This window comes from Macadamia integrifolia, chromosome 1, assembly GCF_013358625.1.
Source record: "Macadamia integrifolia cultivar HAES 741 chromosome 1, SCU_Mint_v3, whole genome shotgun sequence".
Taxonomy (NCBI): domain Eukaryota; kingdom Viridiplantae; phylum Streptophyta; class Magnoliopsida; order Proteales; family Proteaceae; genus Macadamia; species Macadamia integrifolia.
Genome location: NC_056557.1, coordinates 8,332,311 through 8,341,281, shown reverse-complemented (window position 1 = coordinate 8,341,281; position 8,971 = coordinate 8,332,311). Strand labels below are relative to the sequence as shown.

The 8,971-nt window shown below is 38.0% G+C and overlaps 1 long non-coding RNA gene across 2 annotated transcripts in view; it reads right to left on the bottom strand.

Moving 5' to 3' along the window:
- Positions 1–4,571: 4,571 nt before the first annotated feature.
- Positions 4,572–8,971, bottom strand: part of LOC122075867 — a 6,992-nt gene continuing 2,592 nt past the window's right edge. The window contains exon 2 of one of the 2 annotated variants that reach the window (XR_006139370.1): positions 4,572–5,069. This is a non-coding gene — a long non-coding RNA (uncharacterized LOC122075867). The remainder of the gene's footprint in view (positions 5,070–8,971) is intronic. The other variant, XR_006139371.1, reaches the window with a different exon arrangement.

Below are 8,971 nucleotides of genomic sequence, written 5' to 3'. Positions count from 1 at the left end.
GGGGGGGGGGGAGGCTAGGGTATAGTGTGCATAACTCCGTCTCTCCCTTTTTCTCAAATAATCAACCCATTTGGTGGATTGTCTTGTTTGTGTGTAATTGAGATTCCTAATTCCTATTTGCCATGTGGTCATCTCTTGGATAGTTTCCAATTCCTGGGTTGCTACTTAAAGAGAGGGAATAGGTAGAAGATAAAAGGGATTTACACTTAATATAATTAACTTGTCATATCTTTAATCCAATTAAATATATAATTAGAAAAAAACTCATTAGATATATAAAAATCATTTCTCTAGTAGGAATATATAATAACCATTTATTCCCATAAAAAGTAGATATTCAATACCAAAAACATTTTGTAGCCATTTTTCAATACCAAATATTAAGAAATAATATAAGACAAAAAATAACTTTATAAACTTTTTACAAAATATAGCACTGGATTTTTTTCTGATCAAATATAGATATTCTTTCTCCCCAATATTACCTCAAAAGGAATGCATATAAAGAAATTAATGAAAAATGTTTTTATGTGTTTACCATTTTTTTTCTTGTTTTTGTTTATTGGATTTGGTTTTCTATTCCGATCAATCTTATTTGATCGGTCCAGTTGGTTTTGATTTTTACTAATAACTCCTAAGAAACCCGGTGCCAGACACAATTGGGGGTGGGGGTGGGGGTGGGGGTGGGGTTAAGGGGGAATAGATGCAAACAAATTCGACATAAAGTACAAGTTACTTTCCCCAACATGAACCCTGATGGAGGCATGCGAATGGCGGCCGATAAAGAATGGAGGCTGAGAGGGGTTTGGTTCTCAGAAAAGAAGCTCTTAAATCTTCTTCCGAAACCTGATGGACGTACATGGCCATTTATACGTATTACCACCTTCTCGGAAATCAAGAACTTATCAAAAGGCATTACTTTTTGTTGTAAGAATGTTAATAGTAGCCCAGCCATGCAACACTTATTATCTTTAGCCACTGTAGAAACTCAAGTATAAGTATTAACCCTTAATATGCTTCTTTTTGTTTCTAATTAAAAAAAAAAAAAAGCCTTTTCCCAATCAAATTGTTTTGCTTCTTATGACATTACGCTCCTGAGCCACAATTGATGAAACGAAATTTCTTTCCTATCTTCTTCTGTAACTCTCCCTTTCCCCAATCTTCAAATCCAAAAACGAGAGTTGTTTTCAGTATCATGTTTGAGATTGGTACCATGGTCTGCTCCTTCTCTTCTTCGAGCAGCAATTCATAAACTCCAAAGCCCAAGCCTTTCAGCAGAAGAAAGATCGAGGATGGACCTCCAATCTAAGGATGTGTCTGGTTTGCATTCTTGGAATGCATTCCAGGCCTGGAATACGTTCTGAGGTGATAAAAATGGCGTTTGGTATCAATTCTCGTTCTTGGACTCTGGAATGTATTAGAGAACGCGACCTATTCTCGAATGCTCAAAATGACCCCTTCTGTGTTTTGTGGCAAAGAGGGAAAAACGCATTCCAAAAGCCCCGACGAACCCGACATAACCCTCGGTAGCCAGAACCTGTGAGCTGAGGTTACTTCAGCAAGAAGAACCTCTGAGCTTTGGGAGATTTAGCGAGATTCAGCAAAGAACCTAGGAGCTTAAAGAGATATAGCGAAGAAGTTGTGATTCCTTCAAAACGATTCAACGGATTTCTGCTTCAAGGTTAGAGTCTCTCTCTCTCTCTCTCTCTCATCACCTTGATTCCTATGCTGTGCAAATCAATCACTCCATTTGGTTGAAAGTGTTGGAAAAGGGGAATAACATGATTTTCATTTAAATGTTTTAGGGTTTCGTCGTTGGAGTATGTGAGGGAGCTGAAGTGAAGAACTGTGATTCCTTCAACTGTAATCCCTTATAGTGCATTATAAAGGTATACAAGTGTGAGGTTAGTTCAGAGTTACGAATCAGTTTGGTTTTACCTTGAATCTGGTCATGGTCATTGCTTCAGCTAGCGGATGAGATTGCCCGGATCTCACTACTATTAAGAATTGAGAGCTTCATTTTAGCTAGCTGCACTTTGTTTATTAATGTGTTAAACATTAGTAAACAATTTTATCAGGAAACAACAAGCAAATGATTGGTTATTTGATAAGTACGATTGTGAATGCTTTAGTATCATTGATAATAAGCATGATAATGAGGAAAATACAGAGGGTTCCAACTTTCCATCCTTAGTTACTACGCAGCAACAACGTGCTTGGGGATAACTTAGACAAAATATTGCTAATATAATGGAACAAGATGCAACAGGTTGATGGGGACCCATGTATTTGTGACTTGTTTATTTTTTGTACTTTTATGAATTTAAATATAATTTGTCGAATTTGTTGCAAGCACGGCGATTAGGAGACATAGGCATCGTCGTCTAGACTAACTATGCGAAGGTGGTGAATATGTTTAAGGAGGATAAAGTACCTGACCATAAGAGATTTTTTTTTTTTTTGTTGGATTTGAAATATTTGAGTAGATGTTTTGTAGTTTTTAATCTGATGAAACAATGTCGTGATCAAATGGTAGTGGCGCATCAGTTAGCTACTAACTGAATAGATCTGTAATCAACTTCTAACTTCCCGACCCTCCTCCTTGTAGTTTTTCAATGAATTTTCTTTTTTATGTTAAATATATATATATATATATATATACATATATACTATAGGCTTTGTTGAGATGGAGATCCATTTACTCATTGACATTTAATATGGTTTTCAATCCAAATGTGTTTTCCTACGTGATAAAATATAAAGCTCTTGAATATTGTTGTCTATTGCTAAATCCTAAGATTCAAACCCCATTTTCACATAGGGTATTGAGTTGGGTCGAACAATTGAAGAGTAGAGAAGAAGCAGTGACAAGTAAAATGGAATTTAAAAAAAAAATAATGGGTTAAGAATTAAAAAAAAATAATAATAACAATAATAGTAATAGGCCAAATAGGCGAAGAATGGATTTTTAAGAATGAGAATATAAATATTATACCAAACACAATTCGCATTCTAAAATCAAGAATGCATTCTAACTTAAAGGTGTTCCAAACGACGTTCTCATTCTAAGTTGAGAATGCTTTGCAATAATGTGAACCAAACACCCCCTAAGGTTGGGGTGGGTGTTCAGGATCCATGTCTCTGAATCTGTATTAAGGAAGTGTGTATGCCACAAAGGATTTACGATGGCATACCCATACAGAAAATTGCACAAAATATTTATTACTAGTTAATCTAATAGAGAAAAAATGAAAAAGAAAGAAAATAAACGATTTAGAAGTTGAAGTAGCAACATCTCAGTGCACAGTTGTACGAAGACAACAGTTTCTTGACCAAAAGTTCTAAGTGGATCTTTATGATCATGTCCAATGTCCTCCAAGAACTTTAAGTATCCATGGTTTTTTTAACTCAAGAGGGGGTGAGGGTTGAAGAAGGAGAAGGTGAGGCTGTGATGTAATGAAGTTAGCAATCTCACTAAACATTGTTTATTGAGAGAGAAGAAACTATATTTTTTTCTTCATTTAATGGATAAGATATTCCTTTAGAAACAAGCAACTACTGCATTCCTACAGAATTCTGTAGCTTCCTTGCTTTTTTTATTTCTAGTTAGGTAGTGATTTTCATACATAGTTATTAGAGCAAACACCAAGGAATACGAAAATAAATAGACAATAGATCCGCACAACACAGATATTTAACGAGGTTCACACGCTGAAGTGGTAGGCTACGTCCTTGGGCAAAAAAGAAGATGTTTTACTATGCAAAAGAGAGATTACACCTAAATAACAGCGAGAAAACTCATCCTCAAACCCTAGCTCAAAAAACCCTCAAAATACAATGACTTTCTCAATTAGACAACAGTACATTATATACTAAGCAGCGGGTCGATCCATTGGGTCACGGTCAATCCAGTCGAACCATACCGCAGGGGATTAGCTCAACCCCTTTGCTTCCATCACAGATCTCAGAAAACTTCCCATTCGAGTTGCCACCAAAATGTCAGAACGGGTCAATCTTCAAAACGGATCAAGAATTCGAGACAAACTTAACAATAGTCGTGTACAGATGGGAAATCATATATATTCCCCAAAAAGCATTTCTTGCATCATGTAGAAGAGAAAGGAAAGAAGCAGAGGCAGAAGCAGAAGTGAACGAAGAGTACTTATTGGAGTGTTCATGGGGGATTGTTGTTTCTTCAGTCTCCCTCAAGTTAGGTTTCCTCTAAGACAGAGCGATATATATACACAAGAACCCAATTCATTTGACTACTCTTGAGGACATATAGTGTACCCAGTGAAGTAATGTAAGCCCTCAAACATCAACAGAATTTCACTCATAGATTTTTGTGAGGGCGGATCAAGTTCACGTACAAGAATGTATGAGAATAACCTTGGTCCATGGATTTAAAATCATTTTTTTCTCTCTTCATTTAATAGATTCTAAATCCACGGACCAGAGACGTACAAGAACATTCTCCTACATGAACCTGATCCATTCACGACTTTTGTTTCCCCTTTCCTTTTCCTAATAATTTTGCTACAAGTCAATTAGAAAAGAGATTGGTTTTCAGGTGGGAGAAATGAAAGCAATGATTCAGCACAGGACTTAGTACCACTATCGGTGGATCGTGATACTGAATTCGAGTAAAATTGCCAGAGATGAACACTTTGTCCAGTTAAGCAAGCTTCAAGTATCGGCACTCCAGATTCACAAATATAATTTCACCCAAGAAATGCGTAGGTACAAGCATAAAACAATAATTTACCTATAAATGCTTCATTAGCCTGGAGTTTGATTTCTTCTCCTCGTGCAATATCTGAATTTGTCATCCCCGTGCTCATTTTTCATAACGTGTCTTCTGTGTGAAGTTTAATTGTGCTAAAGTCACCAGATAACAAAACTCACAAGTCTCTGCGTCTAACTCTTTTCCTTCCACCTTTTCTTCTCCTTTCTTCTTTTCTCTCTTTCGTTTTTTACCCTTCTCCACCGATTGGGTTCTGAAAAGGATCCTCAATCTTCGCTCTTGGGTCTGTTGTGATGGAGGTCCGGTGAATCTGAGAATCAGACACCTGTTAAGCACTTGACGGATTGGTAACGGACCTCCTTTTTTTAATTCATTCTTCCTTTAACATGTAAGAGGTACTTTTTATTTACAGCAAGAAAAAATTGCAGAAATCTAATGGAAAAATATCTAGATCGTTTTAATTTTTTTAATATATTGTTTTTAATTTGTTCTTACAGGATGAGAATTTAATGGTAATTGCAAATAAACAAATCTGTTATCGTTAACAAATAGAAGAAAACAAAGGAAAGGGTGGAATACATTCAATTACCTTCCATTTTTGTTGGGATCATTTTTTCTTTATTTATTTATAAAAATCTTTAGAATATTTAAAATTGAGAATAACAGGGAGTTACCAATCCGTCAAATTCTTAACAGATGTCAATGTACCAGCATCCTTGAAGTCATCCCCTACTTCACTTACGTGAAGATTCACTAGACTCGTTGTGATGCCCTAATGACATTGATTTCTCTCCCACACGTGTGCTCTTTTCCCTCTCTTACCCCTCTTGTTTCGTGAATACCTCCCCCTTTGTTTAAATTTTTCCTTTGACCCTTCACTTCTGGCCCCGATTTATCTTCCCCAAAAACCCTTTACACACTCTTCCTTTCTATGTGAGGTCACTTTCAACCCTGTACACTGCATTTCTTTTCCTTTTGCTACTTCGAGAACTTGCTGCTTCATTGCCTTCTTTTTCTGTTGTCCGTGATTTCCTCGGGCTCCCTTCTCTGGGGTTGTCGTTGTCGTTGTTGCCACCGCAGTCTCTCATTTCATTGGGGATTTACTTGTTTTATAGTAAGTTTCTTATTTCCCTGTTCTTCCTTTCTTTTTCTTTGGCCTTTTCTTTGCTTCTGCCATTGTCGGCCTTTAACCAGGACCCAGGGGTTGAAGTTAGGGCAGTCTCTGCTTCCGATAGGGTGACTCTTGTGTCCTTCGTTCCTGCAGCATTGGGTATCTCTTGAGAGGATAGTGGGTCTCAGTACTGCGTTAACTCCGTCTATGGTGCCTTTGGGGACAGGCCCTACTTCCTCTTCCACTGGCTCAAGGCTTGGAGCACTAAACTATCGTTGCTGTCTAAAGGAAGAGGACCTCGCTAGGGTCCGATTTTGCTACAATGTGATTGACTTGGTGGTTCTGCGAGTTCTGCGAGAAGGTGAATTTGCTTCTACATCATTTGCGTACAAGGTGTATTTGCATGAGGAGTTCTTAGAGCTGGACTTCCGATTTCGCTACAATGTGCATGACTCGGTGGTTCTGCGAGTTCTGCTGGAAGGTGAATTTGCTTGTACATCATCGGTGTACAAAGGTGTATTTGCATGAGGAGTTCTTAGGGCTGGACTCCGCATCCTGATTCATCCACTCGTTCGGGAGGTTTTTGTAAACTTTGTTATTAGTCTTTCTCAGCTTCAGTCGAATGGTTGGTGCAATTTACTTGGGTTTTGCGCCCTTATTGATGGCCTTGACCTCTCGAAGTCCTTTTTCCTATTTTTAGCTTGTTTTCATCTGAATTTGCTCGACAGTCGATGGGGCTGGTATTGAGCCAACGCTTGAGAATTAGAGTTGTGGAAGAGAATCCTTCCACTGTCAAGGGATGGAAAACCCGATTCTTTTTTGCTTCTTGGTTCGAGGGGTTGTCGATTGACAATAATTGGTATGAGCCAAATATTGCTTCCATGAACATTTGCCCTACTCTACGGCTCAGAATGAATGGATTTTCCAGGTGTCGATGGACTCAGGTAGGGTCATCAACACTGTCGAGCTAGAGGTCGAAACAATCGAGGCTTGAACGCTAGTGTATATGTTTCTTCTTCTTCTTTTCTTTTTTGCTTTTGTAGATTCTCTTTGAATGAATGGACTTCTCTCACGTGCAGTGTGTTTGCTTGTGTCCTTGCTTTGTGTTTTACCGAGCGATAGAGGTCGGGTTTTTGCTTTGTGCCAACTGAGGATGGCCAGCCCATGGTTGGTCTTTTTACCGATTAGTATAGATCAGGCTTCATTGCCAACTAAGGGTTGGTCTTTTGCGATTTCTTACCGATCAATAAGCCCTATTCGAGCTTAGGGCGGGTTCGGTTGGTTAGGCCAAACTTGCGCCGCTAGGTGAAAGGATCCGGAGCACTAACCCAAAATTGAAACCCTCTCAATTTTACACAATGATACTTTTTTTTTTTCTTTTGGGTAGAATTTTTACGCAATCACACTGGTGCATGTGGCAATGTGCAGATATGCAGTGGCACCTAAGGGTGTTAATTGGTTCGGTTTCGCTGTATATGTACGGTTCGATTCACATTTATTTGGCTGAAACCAAAACTGAACCATTTACTAAAAGATTGCAGTTTCTAAAATCGAAACCGTATGATAAACGGTTTCGGTTTCACGATTTCAAACGGTTTTGATTGTGGTTTAATCCATACAATTTTTAAACAGTTAGCAATTGGTTTGCTAGTTTATTTGTATGCTTACTGAAATTTGTTTTTGTTATCAAATTAAACGAGACATTGAACAAGCAAGGATTTAACTACATAACTATATAATAGGAGTAAATTATTGAATAGACTATTGGACAACCTCTATGGTGCTTAATTCTTCCCTAAATTAAACCCATTCTAATTTGTTAAACTAACCAAACAACTAAGCAAAATAAAATATGACATGGAGAAAGTGAAAAACAAACAAAGCTACTAATGGACACAACTTATCGTTAGTTTTCTAAAGTTAAAGAGCATGAGGCACTAAAAACACATTAGTTAACCCCTTATTTTATTAAATCGCTATGCGGGTTAAACGGTCGGTTTTGACGGTGTAAATAGTCCAGTTTTCACAGTATCAATTCGGTTTGAAATCGATGGATTAAACGATTAAAATCGAACCGACCCATTTAGCTAACCCGATCTTAAACTTAAAACCAAAACCAAACCATTTACTAAACGATTTTGTGGTTTTGGTGTAAATGACTTGGTTCGATTTCTGTAAACGGCTTTGATTTCAAATTCACATCCTTACTAGCAGAGGATCTGTGGCGGAGGGAAGGGAAGAGGAAGACAGGGAAAAAAAGAAGGGTAGTTTTGTCATTTGAGGTAGAAAAGAAGATGCTCCAGTAAGTCAAAAATGGAAAATGCTCAAGACAACGTTCAAGATTTTGGATTCCCTATGTACGGTCCAGAAGTTAAGGAAAATGCTCCACAGATATGGAATTGAGAATCATCTGGTCTGTATAAACCGTTAGATAGGAATATCCTCCAATCAGAAAAGAAAATAATTGTTTTGACTCCTATTGTTTCTTGTGACGTCAATGACATCGACTTCAGAATACTGAGATGATCTTTTCTGTTCTAGATTCCATTTTAGAATATAAATGGGAAAAAAAAACATTTGATAATGCTGATAAAAATCCTGTCTTTCGAAATCGTGTTTTTCTTTGTTTTGCTACCTGTAGAAGAGGATACGTGTCCTCCTTTAAACCAATGGTCAAGATTTTTGTTGGTTGAAGCTCTAAAAAATGGTCTAAGGTTAGCGAACCGATCCATATAAATGAATCAAACCGGACTGGTTTCTGTTTGAATCAAAACCTCCGGCTGGTTGCCCTCTCTCGCACGACTCTCTCTCTCTCTCATCCATCTTTCTGTCTCTCACATCTCTTGCTGCTCACGAAGGAGAAACCCTAGCAGTGGTTTCTTCTGTTGCTCCCAGTCAAGGTCGAAGCTTACGATGGGGTTTTACCTGTAGCCGAAGGGGATTAATTGTCTCTCTCTCGTGAAGGTTACCCTAAGTTGATCGGTTTCTCCCTCTCTCCCTACTCACGAAGTTGTCGCTAATACGTCAAGGTTTTTTGCTGGGTTTGAGTCATTATCGCGGCAAACTTTTTTCTAGGTTTGATTCATTCACCTGGTTAGGGTTTGAATCTAAGCCAT